Source organism: Heterodontus francisci, chromosome 5, assembly GCF_036365525.1.
Source record: "Heterodontus francisci isolate sHetFra1 chromosome 5, sHetFra1.hap1, whole genome shotgun sequence".
In the NCBI taxonomy this organism is placed as follows: Eukaryota; Metazoa; Chordata; class Chondrichthyes; order Heterodontiformes; family Heterodontidae; genus Heterodontus; species Heterodontus francisci.
Window position 1 is genome coordinate 26,722,778 of NC_090375.1, and position 18,244 is coordinate 26,741,021.

At 43.4% G+C, this 18,244-nt stretch overlaps 1 protein-coding gene across 1 annotated transcript in view; it reads left to right on the forward strand.

Annotated features, from left to right (window-relative positions):
* Positions 1-18,244, forward strand: part of LOC137369779 (piezo-type mechanosensitive ion channel component 2-like) — a 1,207,705-nt gene that overhangs the window by 74,752 nt on the left and 1,114,709 nt on the right. The gene's annotated exons all lie outside the window — the stretch shown is intronic.

The following is an 18,244-nucleotide window of genomic DNA, read 5'->3' on the forward strand; positions in this document are numbered from 1 at the left end:
GTGAAATTATTCACTGGATCATTAGATTGACCTTATTTAAAAGATCTTTTGAAAAGCTGAGTAGAGACTAGTGTTTATTCAACAAGAGATTAAAATAAAAAGTGTGGTCCTTTGATGCAGAAAAATAAGGGACATTACATTCTATGGAGGCATAGGCTAATGCATAATTACACAAAAATGCATGTTTTTGAGACTATTTCTGCCGCATTTGAGAGAAACTTTGATTTTAGAACAAGTTCCAGAAAACATTTTATTGACTAATAAAACTATTGAATTATTAAGCAGAAACATTAATTCAGCTGTATTAGAAATGTTAAAATTGAAAACAGCAGTATTTTGATAACTGATCAGGTAACACAATGCTGAGGATAATGGTCCTGAACTAAGATAAATTGGTGCAATTAAATCATGTTGTGCAAAGAATTTCATTGTCTAATATGTATTTACTTATGTTTAAGTGCTTTAGGTTTAAACTGAAACAAAAAGCAACCATTTGTTTAACAGTTTTTTCTGAGTTTTGAGATTTTTTTTCACCAAATTTTAAATGCATGTCAAAAATAGCAATTTACACGGTACCCATTTACACAAGTGGAATAATATTTTTTTGCAACTGTAAACATATTGCTGCACAAGTGCTCTAGTTGTGCAGTTGATTGTAGTCTTGCCTCTAGGTCTGAGTTTGTGGGTTCAAATCCCACTTCAGAGACTTGAGCACAAACTCTCGGCTGACATTCCATTGCAAGACTAAGGGAGTGCTGGAGTGCCAGAGATACCATCTTTTGAATGAGACAACCGAGGCCCATCAGCTCTCTCAGGATGATATAAAAGATCCTGTAGCATAAAAAAGCTATTTTGTAGAAGTGCAAGGGAGCTATCCCTGATGTTTTGGCCAATATTTATACCACAATCAGCATCGCTAAAGCAGATTATCTGATTATTATAGCATTGTTGTTTATGGGAGCTCTCTGTGTGCAAATTGGCTACTGCATTTTCCTGTAATGTTGGGGACAGTTGAACAGAAACAAACAAAAAGTTAAATATATTTTTTTTGTGAAGCTGAAGTAAATAGCATGAATAGTATAATAATACAAAAAGATCATTGGATACACAATGTTCCCTATTTTACTGGCCCAATTTTTAAAATTCATCGGTTCTTAGAATAGTACACTACAGGAGGCTTTCACTCATTGGGCTGAATTTTATTGGGGTGCTGCGTTGTGCGGCGGCGCCCTTTAAATTCAGTGGGATGCCTGCATTCAGCGGCCACCGAGGAGCCCCTGTGCTATTTAAATAGTGGGGGTGGCTGCCGCGTCCCTGCAACAGCGTCCGGCGTCACAGCGTAGGTGCTGGCGCCATTTTTAAAGGGCTTTAAGACCTTACAAATAATTATAATTTTTAAAGGGAAAATATAATTGATTTTTTATTAAATATAAAAATAAATGATGTAGGCCCTTTCCCAACCCCCACCACCCCCCCCCCCCCAGTCGTCATTTCATTGCCTGCAATGACCATCAATTGATTTTTCAAATACCCGAACATTTCCCCCCCAACCTTCAATCTTTTGCCTTTCAATCCCTTCCCACCATCCCCACATCCAATAAAAATTGATTTCCCTGCTCCTCCACCGCACCCGCCCTGGAAATTTTATTCCTCCCCCCTCCACACCAGGTTCTCGCCTCGGAACTCAGTGCGCGTGGGACAGCCGTTAAGTTATTTTGCATACATTTATTGGCAATCTGCACAAGGAGATGAAGGAGATGAATATGTGGCAGGCCCTTCTCAACGTCGCGGGTCGAGGCGGGTCTCTCGCAGAATTTTACTGGCCTCCGCGCCGCGTCCCGCGATTTCGATGGGACAGTAAAATTCAGCCCATTGAGTGTGTGCTGCCTCTTTCAAAGAACAATCCAGTTAATCGCACACTTCGCTCTTTCCTCATACTCCTGCAACATTTTCTCCTTTAAGTATTTTCCAATTCCCTTTTGAAGGCTACTATTGCATCTGCATCCACCACCCTATTAGGCAGTACATTCCACATCCTAACCACTCACTGTGTGAATAAGATTTTCCTCATGTTGCCTTGGTTCTTTTTCCAATCAACTGAAATTTGTGACCCAAATTAATTTTATTTATTTCAAGTGATTTGCAGTCTTATGAAATTACCATAACCAAATGAGTGATGAGTCAACCATGCTGGATCCAATTTAATTTCAACAAGTCAGAACATTCGCAACTTTTATCAATTTTAAGAATTCAACACACTTGAGATTGTGCTGACCACCTGAAGTGTTTCAATATCAAATTCCTAAATCTGTGCCAAAATGTCAAACTAGTTGCTCAGCATATGCTACTCTTTATTTCAGACATCTGTGTTATATTTTGGCTTGAAGACTTTATTTGGATTTTGTTTTTCGAAACTACATAACAACAGGCACCACATTTCATTGCACGTGAAGTGCTTTGACACATTTCCAAGAAGGGTGATATGGTGCTATATAAATGTAGGTCCTTCTCACCTCTGCAAACAAATTAACTCAATCATTATAAATCTAAAGCATAACAAGTTTTTTCATAATTTTTCACCTTTTTTCATTATTAAGTTATTTCACAAATTATTTAATTAAACAAAGTTAAAAAAAATCCTTGTTCTTTCAATTATTGTCAATCATTAGAACAACTTAAAAGAATCAATTACTAAAGGTTATGTTTACCATCAAAAGTACTTTGCTTTGTTCTTCCGATATCTGTTTATTAAACTTTTTTCAATTTAAACAGCAGATGTGACTAATACTATTAGGGTAGTAGCTTGAAGGTATTAGCAAAGCCAACTATTACAAGCTGAATTTTCATTGTAAGAGCAATTGTTATAAATATCAGAATGATGCAGCATCAACTATCCACGTTGATTCAATTCTTTCACACTATCAACTTCAGTAACCCCTTCAAGCAAATACCAATGACGAGGTCATCAGTAGTTTCTATTTTTAAAAAAATTCAAACTTTTACTGCATTCCAAAAGAAAGAACTTTAGAATGCTAACATTAAGTAAAATTACTTTCCTTTGGCTTTATTGTGAAATTTCCAATTGGATCAATACAGTTGAGTTAATTGTTGCAGCGGGCTAGGCTCCTGATGGAAACCATTGCTATGTAGGGATTTATTGAAGAAATAGTGTAAATTGAAGAGCTAAGAGGGACAAAAGCTAGAAGGCATATCGGAAAGATATGTCTGTAGTTTGGATTTTAAGGAGTCCTTGACGTCGGGATCCGTGGCTGGGGATCTGCAGATAGCCCCAGATGAGGCCCACCATGGACCTTGGCACCGGCAGGGCCCAGCCCAATCCTCTCAGTGGCAGCGAGGCACCATGGTGGCCTCCTCGCCGCTGGGTAACGGGACCATAATTTGAATATTTAAATCATTAAAATAACTAATTCAAATAAACTTACCTCGCCTCCTGATGTTTCGCTATGATCTTCGGCCCAGCTGCCGGCACCCCGTGCCTTCGGATCCCCATCCGGGAAATGAGGCGCAACACTGGTTGAGAGGGAGGGAGGAGGTGAGTTTCTCAGTGTGGGCGGGGAGGGGGTGGGTGCGGGCAACGGGGTCAAATTAACGTCATGGATGTAGGGGATGGTGGGAAGGGTTATAGTTTAAAGTCTGTGCAGTTGGGGGAGGGAAGGTCAGATGGTAAAGGTAAGTGTTTTGGGGGGGGGGAGGAAATAATTAATTTGTTATTGGCAGGGAGAGGGGCAAAAGAGATGTATTTATTTAATTTCATTAAAGGTTTCTTCAAATATCTAAATATGCTGGTCGAGCTAACAGCCCTTTATAAATGGCGTCAGCACCTGCGCGCAGACGTCCCAAATTGCCGGGGATGGACAGCCCGCCCCCCCTCCCCCATCCACGTGATCAAGGGTGCTCTTTTGTGTGCAGCCTGCATGGGTGGGCTGCCATTGTTTTTTGCCCGCCACCGATTTTGGTGGCAGGCTTATAAAATTCAGCCCTGCATGTGAGAGAGACAAATAGAGCAGGCGAGAAAGAAAGAGCCATCCAGGGCATGACCAGAGAAATGTTATTGCTGTGTTAAGACTCTAAACCGAGAGAGAAAAACAGATCATTATTAGTGGACATTTTCATCTATTAAAAGTCAGGAAATGGCCTGTACATATCTGGTTTCCTTCTGAATGTTTTGAGTATTTTTGCCCGACTGCACTGTTCCAAGCTGACCATCAATACCAATTTTCTGCCTATGTCTATCCAGCTGTTTTGCATGTAATTAATTATACCAGATAGCGCTGGGAATGAAAAATATTCTTTTTCATTCACTGGTGCAAATTGAAGTAATTTACTTTGTGGACTTGCTGGGAATATGCTGGCATACTGCAGCAGAAAGTGCTACTTGTGAAACTTTGAACTGCATTTTCACAAAATGCTCTTGCATCATTAATTTTTTACAAAATGATGTTAGTATTCATTTGGGAAACAAAACAGCATCATTAGATATAAAATAATTTATAAATGTTATAGTTATTTGATAACAGAACAATTTACTATGAAGATCAATTGTTCCCCAGAATATGTATTTTTTTTGATCCTGGATGTGAGCGTTGCTGACAAAGTCAGCATTTATTGCCCATCCCTAATTGCCCTTGAGAAGGTGATGGTGAGCCGTCTTCTTGAACTGCTGCAGTCCTTGTAGTGTAGGCACACCCACAGTACTGTTAGGGAGGGAATTCCAGGTTTTTGATCCAGTGACAGTGGAGGAACGATGATATAGTTCCAAGTCAGGATGGTTTGTGGCTTGGAGGGAAACTTGCAGGTGGTGGTGTTCCCACGCATCTGCTGCCCTTGTCCCTCTAGGTGGTAGAGGTCACGGGTTTGGAAGGTGCTGTCTAAGGAGCCTTTGTGAGTTGCTTCAGTGCATCTTGTAGATGGTTCACACTGTTGCCACTGTGCATTAGTGGTGAAGGTGGTGAATGTTGAAGATGGGGTGATAATCAAGTGGGCTGCTTTGTCTTGGATGGTGTTGAGCTTCTTGAGTGTTGTTGCACCCATCCAGGTAAGTGGAGAGTATTAAATTACACTATTCAACAGGCATTGGGGAGACAGGAGGTGAGGTAATCACGGCAGAAATCCTATCCGCTGACCTACTTTTGTAGCCACAACATTTATGTGGTGGTCTTGTTCAGTTTCTGGTCAATGGTAACCCCACAAGATGTTGACAGTGGGGGATTCAGCAATGGTAATGCCTTTGAACATCAAGGTAAGATCGTTAGATTCTTTCATCTTTGAGATGGTGATTGTCTAGGACTTGTGTGGTGTGAATGTTACTTGCCACTTATCAGCCCAAGCCTGGATGGTGTTCAGGCCTTGCTGCATCTGGACACTGGCTGCTTCAGTATCTGAGGAATCGCAAATGGAGCTGAACATTGTGCAATCATCAGCAAACATCCCCACTTCTGACCTTATCTTGAAGAGAAGGTGGTTGGGTCTAGGACACATCCCTGAGGAACTCCTGCAGTAATGTCCTGGGACTGAGATGATTGACCTCCAGCAACCACAACCATTTTCCTTTGTGCCAGGTATGACTCCAACCAGTGGAGAGTTTTTCCCCTGATTCCCATTGGCTCCAGTTTTGCTAGGGCTCCTTGATGCCATACTCAGTCAAATGCTGCCTTGATGTCAAGGTCAGTCACTCTCACCTCCTGATTTCAGCTCTTTAGTCCATGTTTGGATCAAGGCTGTATTGAGGTCAGGAGCTGAGTGGCCCTGGCAGAACCCAAAATGAGCATCAATGAGCAGGTTGTTGCTGAGCAAGTGCCGCTTGATAGCACTGTCGATGATCCCTTCCATCACTTTGCTGATGATTAAGATAAGGCGGTAATTAGCTGGATTGGATTTGTCCTGCTTTTTGTGGATAGGACAAATCTGGGGGCAATTTTCCACATTGCCGGGTAGATGCCAGTGTTGTAGCTGTACTTGAACAACTTGGCTAGGGGTGCGGCTAGTTCTGGAGCACAAGTCTTCAGTACTATTGCCGGAATGTTCTCAGGGTCCATAGCCTTTGCAGTATCCCGTGCCTTCAGCTGCTTCTTGATATCGCGATGAGTGGATTGACAGAAGAGTGGCCTCTGTGATGCTGGGGAACTCAGGAGGAGGCCAAGATGGATCATCCACTCAGCACTCCTGGCTGAAGATGGATGCAAATGCTTCAACTTTGTCTTTTGCACTGATGTGCTGGGCTCCCCCATCGTTGATGAGCCTCCTCCTCCTGTTGGTTGTTCAATGTCCACCACCATTCACAGGACTGCAGAGCTTAGATCTGATGCATTGTTTGTAGGATCGCTTAGCCCTATCGCATGCTGCTTCTGCTGTTAAGCAGGCAAGTAGTCCTGTGTTGTAGCCTCACCAGGCTGACCCCTCATTTTAATATGTCTGTTGCTGCTCCTGGCATGCCCTCCTGCACTTTTTATTGAACCAGTGTTAATCCCCCAGCTTGATGGTAACGGTATAGTCGGGGATATGCCGGATCATGAGGTTACAGATTGTGGTTGAATACAATTCTCTGCTGTTGATGGTCCACAGCACTTCATAGATGGCTAGTTTTGAGTGGCTAGATCTGTTCAAAATCTATCCCATTTGCCCTTGGAGTCTTCAACATGGACTCAGAACCCCATTAAGTCTCATGGCATCAGCCCAAATATGGGCTTTTCCATATTGAACACCGACTGGAAGAAGGACTGAGAATAGCAAGGGCATAGAATGTATAAGGGTGCAAGACATCAATGTCCATCACCAAGAGTGGCTCGGTAGCACCACTACTGGCTGAGACCTAAAAGACTGCATCTGTGGCAGGTGGTGAGAGAACCAACAAGAGGGGAACACCCTACTTGACCTCACCCTCACCAATCTATCTGGTGGTAGTGCCACACAACACAATGGAAGGTATCCTCAATGTGAAGAGGGGACTTTGTCTCCACAAGGACTGTGCGGTGGTCTCTGCTACCAATACTGTCATGGATAGATGCTTCTGTGACAGGTAGATTGGTGAATCCCACTACCTTGTGGGACGTCCTGCCCCATGTACCCAAAGATCTGCGGGTCGAGTTTTGGCCTTTTCAGTCACATGAAGACCCATGGCAGCAACTCGCGACCCTGAGTAGACTTCGTCCTCGAATCAAGGGTCAGCCAACAATGGCTGGCCTTGGCAGCGGCGCCCACATTCCATGAAACAAATAAAAAAATTAAGAACTTTCATGGTGACAGCCCACTAATTGCCTGATTTATTGAATTCAGTTTCATAATTTGCCATAGTGGAATTTGAGCTGACGATCTCTGGCTTATTAATCCATTACCATAACTACTTCCCCAATTTTTTCCCCACCCACTCCTTAAAATTCTTACTCTTTGTAGAAACATTAAAACATTCAGCATATAAATAAAGTTCATTCAGGCTGTTGTGCCTGAGCCGGCTGTTTGAAAGAGCTACCCAATTCAGTCTCACACACCAGCTTTTAACTATAACCCTGCAAATCAGTCCTTTTCAAATACATGTCAGATTGCCTTTTGCTGCTCATTCTTTATCTATGGGACAGCACAATATGTGAACATGAGAAATAACATCAAGAGTAGGCCATACAGCCCCTTGAGCCTGCTCTGCCATTCAATAAGACCGTAGCTGATCAGATCTTGGCCTCAACTCCACCTTCCCGCCTGCTCCTCATAACGTTTGACTCCCTTATAGTTCAAGAATCTGTCTATCTGAGCCTTGAATATATTTAATGACTCCGTCTCTACAGTTCTGAGGTGGAGAATTCCAACGATTCCAAAGAGAATAAAGAAAAGGGTACAATTCTGAAGGGGGTGCAGGAGCAGAGGAACCTGGGGATAAATGTGCACAAATTATTGAAGGTTGCAGGGCAGGTAAGAAAGCAGTTAATAAAACATATTGGATCCTGAGCTTTATAAATAGGGGCATGGAGTACAAGAACAAGGAATTTATAATAAATCTGTATAAAACACTGGTTCAGCCTCAACTGGAGTATTGTGTCCATTTCTGGGCACAGGATGTTAAGGCATTTGTTACGACCAGAGAAGAAAGAGGTCTAGGTGTCCCTTTCAGCCTTCACCTGGTCTTACTGTAACAGGGTTCTTTTTTTTAAACACACTGTTTTTAGCTCCCCCTTGGTGAATCCTTGTTCACAGCTTTCCAATTATTAGGTAAAGAAACGAGCACAAACAGGCTTTCTTGGGTTTAAAGAAGAAAGGTGTAATTTTATTAAAACTTAACTTTTAAACCCTAATTTGGTTGACACCTATGGATACATGACGCGTCCACGCTAGCATACATATGCAATACGCACATGCAAATAGAGACAGAGAAGAGCAGAAGAAATAAAGTGGAAAAGTTTGAGGCAATATCTGAAGAGTTTTTGGTTATGGGTCTTCGAGCTCACTGTATAGTCCTTGCTTGTAGGTAATCTTTTTGTTGGGGCCCAGTATTCTTCTTAAATCTTGTTCACTGTAGGAGACATTTCACTCTTGGGGTTCATGGGTCTTCAGTGGATTCCGAAGCTGGTGAGAAAGAGATAGAAGCTGACAGGAGAGGCTCTTTTCAATCCAGGAGCCAAGAGCTTTCTTCCAGTTCAAAAACTGTCTGTACAATTTAGAACTCCCCAAGTTGGCCAGCAAGGTCGTCACGTGACCGACTGGCTTGACCAGTTCCGTTCTGTATATTGTATGGGAGCAGGGGAAAGCTCCTTTGTTCCAACACTGTTTGCTAATATGCAAAAATGTCTTTCCGGCCAGGGGTCTGGCAATTCCTTGTAATAGGCCTTCTCTTCTTCCCAGCAACAATTTTGAAATTTAATGTCCATGTGGCAAAATTAAAGTGCCTCATTCTTGGCAGGTGGAGGCCTGCATGACACATTAGAGAGGGTGCAGAAAAGATTCACGTGAATGGTTCCAGGGATGAGGAACATCAGTTACGTGGATAGTTTGGAGAAGCTGGGCTGTTCTCTTTGGAGAAGAGAAGATTAAGAGGAGATTTGATAGAGGTGCTCAAAATCATGAGGGGGCTGTACAGAGTAGATAGGGAGAAATTGGTCCGATTGGCAGAAAGATCCAGAACCAGAGAACACTGATTCAAGGTGAATGGCAAAAGAAGCAATGGTGACATGAGGAAACAAATGGCCTCCTTCTGTGGTGTAACCATTCCATGATTCCATAAGAAATTCCTCCTCATCTCCAACTTTAATGGGTGACCCCTTATTCTGAAACTATGCCCTCTAGTTCTGGATTCATCTACAAGTTGAAACATCCTCTCAGCATCTACTCTGTCAAGCACCCTCAGAATCTTATATGTTTCAACAAGATCACCTCTTATTCTTCTAAACTCCATTAAATATAGACCCAACTTGCTCAACCTTTCCTCATAAGACAACCCCTTCATCCTAGGAATCAGCGTAGTGAACCTTCTCTGAACTGTTTCCAATGCAAGTATATCTTTCCTTAAATATGGACATGAAGGGCATGATAGCCAGACACAAAACTGTTCCAGCCAAAATTCATACATGCAGACTATCCAGCAAGTGTCATTGCGCATCAGGAACCCTGGCTGGTGTTTCTCATTAGAGTGGGGAGGCTCTGAATTCCATTCTAGCACCACAGTTACTACCCCAGCAGATATAAACTAAAACAATACAGACCAGATTGCATTTACATTACAACTTTAGCACTGATGTGGAATGATTTAATCTTTGCACTAATACTGATCTGGCAGTATTAATGTGGAATCAGTGACTTGAATATGGAATGAAGCAGATTGAGACTTCATGGAGAGGTAATCTCATGGCCCTTGGATTTGATACTGCATGAGGTGTAGATTGAGTGGTATGTCAAATCTGGTTTGCAAAGTGCCCAGTGGGTTGATTAGAGCCTTTGGGCACTTTGGCCTAGAAATTCAAAATAGCTACCTAAGCATCCAAGGCCCTTGTATATGCAATTAGAGGGCCTATCGCTTGTTTGAAGACCCACTTTGCAAAATTTGGCTTCTTTGAATGCAGTATGTGCTGGGCTGCCTGCATGAAAGTGATTGGCAAAAGAACCAGAGATGACATGAGGAAACATTTTCTTACACACTGAGTTGTTGTGACCTGGAATGTGCTGCCTGAAAGGGTGTTGAAGCTGGATTAAATAGGAACATTGAAAAGAGATTGGTTAACGTCCTAAAGGGAAAAGAAATACAGGGGTATGGGGAAAGAATATTTGAGTGGAATTGTTTGGATAGCTCTACCAAAGAACCAACACCCACATCTGCTGTATTGTTCAATGATTCTACACGTGACCTCACCAGCTGTCCTTAAAGGAATCGCTGGAGGCCATCACCATAAAGGAAAGATTTTTTCAAAAATACTTTTCAGAATGTGGAACCAAGAGAAGCACTTCCCATACTGTGGCATCACCGGCTGTTGCTGCAGTTGGTGTGCCAGCTACAGTTGGGTGAGTGGGGTATGGGAATTGGCGAGAGTTAGAATTGGGGTTTGGGGAGAGAGGGGAGATGATGGTATCAGTGGGAGACAGGGAAATTAGGTCAGGGATGGAGAGACAGGGACACTAGGAAATTGGAGTCAGGGAATAAGGAGAGAGAGACTGGGGAATGGGGGTCAGGGTTGGGAAGAGAGGGTGACTGGGACTGTGTCAGTGTGAATCGGGATTGGACAGGGTGGAGAGAGGGAGAATAGGCAATGAGGTTGGCTTGGACACAAGTATTTTCTGTAGATCCAGGAGCAGAGGAGAGGAGCAGGCAGTGAAGTGTGAGTTAAGTATGGGGACCTTATTGTGGGTAAATAGTGCAAGATTGTTTCCACTGGTGAGAAAATACAGGATTGGGGACAGAGAATTAAGATTTTCACTGGCAAAATCAAAAAGGAGGGGAGAAGGACAATTTTTGAATTGAGGTCTATTATGCCATGGGATTCTTCATCACAAGTGGCTATTGCGGTAGAGGCTAGAGCATCATTTAAAAGTTCTTTGGATTGTAATTTTATGAGCATGCCCAGTGTGTAATGTTGTCATTAAAGATATGATTCAGCCATCTTGGTGCTTGTCTTTCTTTACAACGTTCCTCATAATATATAAAAGATTTTGGTGACAAAATGGGATTAAAGTGCAAAAGGTTTTGCAGCAAATGGCAGTAGAGACTGTGATGAACAAAATAAGTTAGCTCCCAGTGACCTACCAGCTAGGATGGTGAAGATTTTAGACTGAATTGTGTTGAGCCTCTTTGGTCAGAATTTTATGCACCCCCCTGGGAGCAGGTTGGAGGCGGGCAGGGAGTGTAAAATTGAGTGGGAGGTGGGGTGTTGTTCCCGTCACCTACCCGCACCAGCTGCCTTTTTACCAGTGGTGAGGGAGGTGGCAAATGGCCCGCCCACCCCAGGCCAATTGAGGCCCTTAACTGGCCAATTGATTGCCACTTAAGGGCCTCCTCCTGCTGCTGCTGGTAATATGGCATTTTGTCAGCTGAGGACCGATTCCTTGCCGGCTGGGGGGCCCTCCTGATCCGGCACCCTGAGCCCTGAGGAGAGCCCCACCAGCGGCACAAGCCGCACCCACTGGAATACCTCCCCCTGCACTCTTGATTGACCGCCCCCCCCACCTCACTTCGCTGGGGCCCAGACAGTTGTCCCCGGCAAGGCCCATTATCCACTCACCTGTTCTGACGGAGGTGTCCATGTTGCTGCTCTCGCAGGGTGCAGTCCCAGCAGTGGCCACCGCTCCTGGTGGCGTTGCTGGGAGTGACGAACTGCTGGCCCTCTGATTGGCTCTTGGAGGCGTGACTTTCTGCCTCAGAGGGGCATAAGTCCTGACCAAGGCCAATTAAGGCCTGGGCCATGCAAAATTACTGCGTGACTTCCAGGCCTGGCGGAGGCAGGGTCTCCTCCGGCCTTTCAGCCTGTGGGCAGGGCCACCACCGCCACGTAAAATTCCGGCCATTGTTTCTGAAAAGGTGTAGTCAGTTAAATGGATTCTGCAGGGTCCTAGTGTCTATCTGATTCATCTGCTGAACACACACGCTTTTCTGATAAGGCTGACGTAGCTTCTCTATGACTGTTAGTGACAATCACAGTAAAATGTTTACTGGGTCACTGTTATATTTGAAAACATGACAAAATGGCTGCACCTGTGGGATATATCAGAAGACTAGGAATGTATGATGGAGCTCGAGATCCATTCAGTTCATAAATTGAAAGAATGGACATGTTCTTCAGAGCGAATAATATATTAGAACTCGAAGGTGAAAGTGAAGAGGCCCGAACTCAGAATAAGGTAATTCTTGGGTCCAAGAAAGCAATTTTGCTAACAGAAATTGGCCTGGAAGTGTATGGCACGCTAACAAACCTTCTTGCTCTCAACAAGGCTTCTGTGCCGTAACTTTTCTATGGTTCCATGGTTGGAGCAAGATATGTCAACAAACAAACATTAATGGGCAAAGACTGGCTTCGTAAACTGAAGTTGGACTGGATCTCAAGTTGAGATGACCAAGAAGCTTGATCAGCTAATGAATAGTTCAGCAACATTTTTGAGGATAGCTATGAAGGTTTAATTGGTGTGTAAACGCACATGTGAATTAGGCCTAATACAAAACCAGTATATTGCAAGGCTAGGCCAGTTCCTTATGCTTTCAAAACCCAGGTTGAAGAGGAACTAAAGAAGCTAGAGAGGAATGGTATTCTGGAGAAAACTGACCACAGTGATTGGGCAACCCCAATTGCAGTAGTGCCCAAGACAGACAAACCCATAAGAGTATGCGGGGACTACAAAGTCACGATCAACCAGGATGATGAGCAGTATCCACTACTGACCTCTCAAGACTTGTATGTGGAGTTAGCAGAATCCAAGTTGTTCCTGATGTTGGATTTGTCCCATGTTTATGCACAGCTCAATGTGGATCAAGAGAGTCAGCAGTATCTCACAATAAACACACACATGGGGTTATATTCCTACATGTAGCTGCCCTATGTGTGAAGTCTTCTCCAAAATGTCTTACAAGCTACAATGGATAAGATTTGGCAAGGAGTGCCAAATTGCTTGTGTAATCAGGATGCTGTGTTGATTTGTTAAGGGAAGATCTTATTTCACTAATTTGATTGAATTTTTTGAAGAAGTAACAAGGAGGATTAATGTGGGTAGTGCAGTTGATGTGGTCTATGTGGACTTTAGCAAGGCTTTTGACAAGATCCAACATGGAAGACTGGTTAAAAAAATCAAAGCCCCTATGATCCAGGAGAATGTAGCAAGCTGGATACAAAATTGGCTCAGTGGCAGGAAACAAAGGGTAATTGTTCATGGGTGTTTTTGCAACTTGGAAGGCTGTTTCCAGTGGCATTCCACAGGACTCACTACTTTTTGAGGCATATATTAATGATTTGGACATAAATGTAGGGGGCATGATCAAGAAGTTTGCAGATGACACAAAAATTGACCGTGTGGTTGATAGCGAGGAGGATAGCTGTAGACTGCAGGAAGATACCAATGGACTGGTCAGGTGGGCAGAAAAGTGGCAAATGGAAATCAACCCAGAGAAGTGTGAAGTGATGCATTTGTGGAGGTCAAACAAAGCAAAGGAATACACTATTAATGGGAGAATACTGAGAGGTGTAGAAGGAGTGAGGGACCTTCGAGTGAATGTCCACAGATCTATGAAGGTAGCAGGACAGGTTGATAAGATGGTTCCGAAGACATATGGAATCCTTCTTTTATTAACTGAGGTATAGAATATAAGAGCAGGGAGGTTATGCTGGAACTGTATAAATTATTAGTTAGGCCACAACTTGAATACTGTGTGCAGTTCTGGTCATCTCATTACAGAAAGGATGTAGTTGCACTAGAGAGGGTACAGAGGAGATTTATGAGGATGTTGCCAGGACTGGAAAAGTGCAGCTATGTGGAAAGATTGGATAGGCTGGGGTTGTTCCCCTTTGAACAGAGGAGGCTAGGGGAGATTTGAAATGTACAAAATTGTGAGGGGTCTGGATAGAATGGATGTGAAGGGCCTATTTACCTTTGCAGAGAGGTCAGTGACTAGGGGGCATAGATTTAAAATGATTGGTAGAAAGGTTAGAGGGGAGATGAGGAAAACCTTTTTCACCCAGAGGGTGGTAGTGGTCTGGAACTCACTGCCTGAAAGGATAGTAGAGGCAGATACCCTCAACTCATTTAAAAGGTGTCTGGATATGCACCTCAAGTGTTGTAACCTGCAGGGCTATGGACCAAATGCTGGAAGGTGTGATTAGGCTGGGTGGTTCATTTTTTGGCCAGCGCAGACACAGTGGGCCAAGCTGTCTCTTTCTGTGCCATAAACTTTCTATGATTCTATGACTGTATAGTCATAATTGGAACATAGGAGGAGGAAGTGTTAAAAAGGCTCAATGATCGCAATGTGAAGTTGAAAAGGTCCAAGTGTGCTTTCGTGCAATCTGAGGTAGTCTGCCTTGGCTTGAAAATCGATGAAAAAGGACTACAGCCACTGAATGAGAAGATAGAGCAAATGGTCAATGCCCTAAAGCCAAAAGATGTGTCCAAGTTTCGTTCTTTTCTAGGTATGGCTCAATACTACTCACGTTTTCTGCCTGAGTTTATAATGATGTTAGCTGCACTACATGAGTTGTTGAAGAAAGATATGAAATGGGAATGGTCTAAAGCACAACAAGATGCTTATGATGCATGTGAGAGAAGCTTGGCCAGTGATGCACTACTTGTTCATTATAACACAAATTGTGACCTGAAGCTAGCATGTGATGCTTCAAACTATGTCATGGATGATGGTCAAGAGAAGACCATGACCTAGTTTTAAAAAGAGTCTATGAACAGACTTTGAATGGTTGGACAGAGTTTGCCCGTGTACAGATGAGGAACTGAAACCGTTCCACAATTGATATAACAAGTTGTCATGTGAACAGGGATGTATTAAATGGGGTCAGAAGGTGATAGTGCCTAAAATAAAGCAAAATACTGCTGATTCTGGAATTCTGAAATAAAAACAGCAAGTGCTGGAAATACTCATCAGGTCTGGCAACATCTGTGGGGAGAGGTCTGATGAATGGTCATCAACTTGAAACGTTAACTCTGTTCTCTCTCCATGTAAGTGGTAGCACCTTGTTCTTTAAGAGACAAGATTCTGTCAGAAGTTCATGCTGAATATATGAGTATACTTAGCATGAAATCCATAGCCAGAGGTTTTGTTTGTTGGCCTGACCGAGATGGTGATCTAGAATTATTGGTTAGCAAATGTACCATTTGTCAAAACTGTAGGAATAAGCCTCCAAAAACTCCTTTACAATCGTGGTCATGGTCAACTCGACCATTTGCCAGAGTGTGAATGAGCTCAGACTTTGGTGTGTGAAGTACCAGTTTCAGAAAGAGAAACAAGGGCCAGAATTTTGCGCTAGTTGGACGGGAGCCATCCACCGACCGAAAAGTTGGTGGCGATCCCGCCTCCGCCGGGCCTGGGGGTCCAGTCCGGATTTTACGGTCCCCAGGGCCTTAATTGGTCTTAGGAGGGACTTCCACCTCATTGAGGCAGTAAGTCCTGCCTAATGGAGCTGCCAGTCAATCAGCGGGCCGGCAGTCCCAGCAGCGCCACCAGGACCGGTGGCCACTGCTGGTACTGCAACCCAGCTTCATGATCAAGATGATGGAGAGGACGGAAAAGAGGTAAGTTTCTGGGGCCTCACCGGGGGTGATCGATCGGGCTCTGGCGAGGCAAGGGGCGGTCGATTGGGGGAACGGGGAGCGTATTGGGCTTTGAGGGTGGTTGGGGCATCGGGGGTGGCCCTCCGTCGGGCACAGTGTGCCTGATCAGGAAGGCCTCCCACCCCAGGCCAGCAGAATGCTGCCTACTTTTTACAGGCAGCTTTTCTCGGGCCTGGGCCGCCCACCTGCCAATGGCAGCGGATGTAGGCCGTTAACTGATGGAGGAGGCAGGAGCAGGTCGGGAATGACCCCCTGAGCTTCCCACTCCATTTTACGCCCCCCCCACCCGTCTCCAGCCAGCTCTTTGGGGGGCTTAAAAGTCCAGCCAAGATCTTCCGTAAGTCCTGAACTAAAAGCAGATAGTCGAATACCTGACTCTGTACCAAAATCTGTGAGAAGATCAGGAAAACTTTATAAACCAGTTGTTAGTCTTGATTTATGGATATTGCTCAAAGAAAAAGAGTCAGTTGTTATTTTGCCAATTGTGCATATTTTCAAACGTTTGCTTGTTTTTGAAGTTGTATAGTTAGTGTACCTGTAAATAGTTTATTATTTTTTCTTTAAAAGAAGGAAACAGTGTAACGTTATGAGTGCATGATGATGTCATTAAATATGTGATCTGGCCATCTTGGTGTCTGTCTTTCTTTACAAGTTCCTCTCAATATATAACAGGATAAATATTTGAAAAGGAGGAATATTAAAGTATCTGAGGGTAATGGAGTTATGGGAGAGAGTGGCAGAACTGGTACAGGCACTGGGACTGAATGGCCTCCTTCTGGACTATAATATATGTCATTCTATGAATACTCTATTGAGTGTGAGCCCAGGGAATGCTTTAGAAATGTTGATGCTGAGCTGAGTTTAGGGCACTGTGTCCTGTGAGAAGTGCCCCAAACACCGAGTCCACTCCCCTTTTTGTGGTCTCTCGGTTTGGCTCGGGTCAGCATGCATCAGCCAGTTTTGACATGTGAAGTTCGAGTATAAATTGACTTTGACTGAGGCTTGCAGTTCAGATTTGTCACCTTCACACAGAGCCTGAGTCCAAACCAGAGTCCAAGGAATGGGCAGAGAGATGCAGCATTTGGTTACGTGATTAGAGTGTAACATGGCAACCCAGCTCTCATCTCTCTGGATCGCTTGCTCCTCCTCTCCAGGGCCCTGTCTGAGGGATCCTGTCCTGCAGATCTACATTTGAATGAGGCTCAAGGCCCAACATTGGGTGTATCTCAGACCTACCCATTTCAGCACAGGGATTGAATCCCTGCAGACAGTTCATGCCAGCAGGCTAGCGTGAACCAATTTCCAATTTAAATAGGGTGGTTTAACATTTCTGCCATGCAGCAGCCAAGCCATGTTAAATGAGTTCCATGTGGCTACAATCTGAATGGCTGCCACCGGTCTCAGGCTGATATTTGCAGGATAAATACTCCCTCAGTCACACCATATTCTACAGCCTCCTCAACATAGCTTAAACATAGTTACATCTGGTTAGAATCATACAGTCTCTGAAAAAACATAAAGACTTGCATTTATATAGCTCCATTCATGACCACTGGACATCTCAAAGCGCTCTACAGCCAATTAAGTACTTTTTGAAGTATAGTCACTGTTGTAATGCAGGAAACGTGGCAGCCAGTATGCGCACAGCAAACTCCCACAAACAGCAATATAATAATGACCAGATAATCTGTTTTTGTGATGTTGATTGAGGGATAAATGTTGGCCAGGACACCGGGGAGAACTCCCTGCTGTTCTTCGAAGTTGTGCCACGGGGCCTCTGCAAGCTTGTCTGAATATTATGAGAGACAGAAACTAGTTTGGGCTTTAACAGCAACTTTGAACTTTCAGTGTTCAGGCTTACAGTGTTCAACTGTGTGCAATCCACTTCATTTGCAATGTTGTCTTTAATTCTTATGATATTTTGTTAATTTTGATTATTATATATTTCGTCAAGATTTATTCACATTTGACATTCTATTCAACTGACCAATTAGTTTTGACAGATGAAGATTTTAGTAACAGAGTCAGTATTTTCTTTGGTAGCACTGAAGTTACTTTATTTAATATGACTGTAGTGTAACTTGATATGAACTTCTGAAAACTGAACAAAGCATGTTTTGACTTTGGAAAATGGCAGCATAAAAAATGCATGCTTTGCACACATGGCACACTAAAACCTCTTTAGTATACATGGGACAAACACTTAACAAATTTGTTTGTCATCTCCTCAAAAATAATTCATCTGGCATGTGTACCTCCCATGCTACTTCTTTAAAATGTGCATTGCAAATACTTTTTTTTAGGCCTCTTATTTTTAGGTATCTATACAAAGACCTATTTAACTGTTAGAAGAGCAAAATACTGCAGACGCTGGAAATCTGAAACAAAAAACAGAAATTGCTGGAAATACTCAGCAGGTCAGGCAGCACTGTTTTTGTTTTGCAAAATTCTAGAATGTGATTTTCAATATTTATGAATCAAAACTGTACAA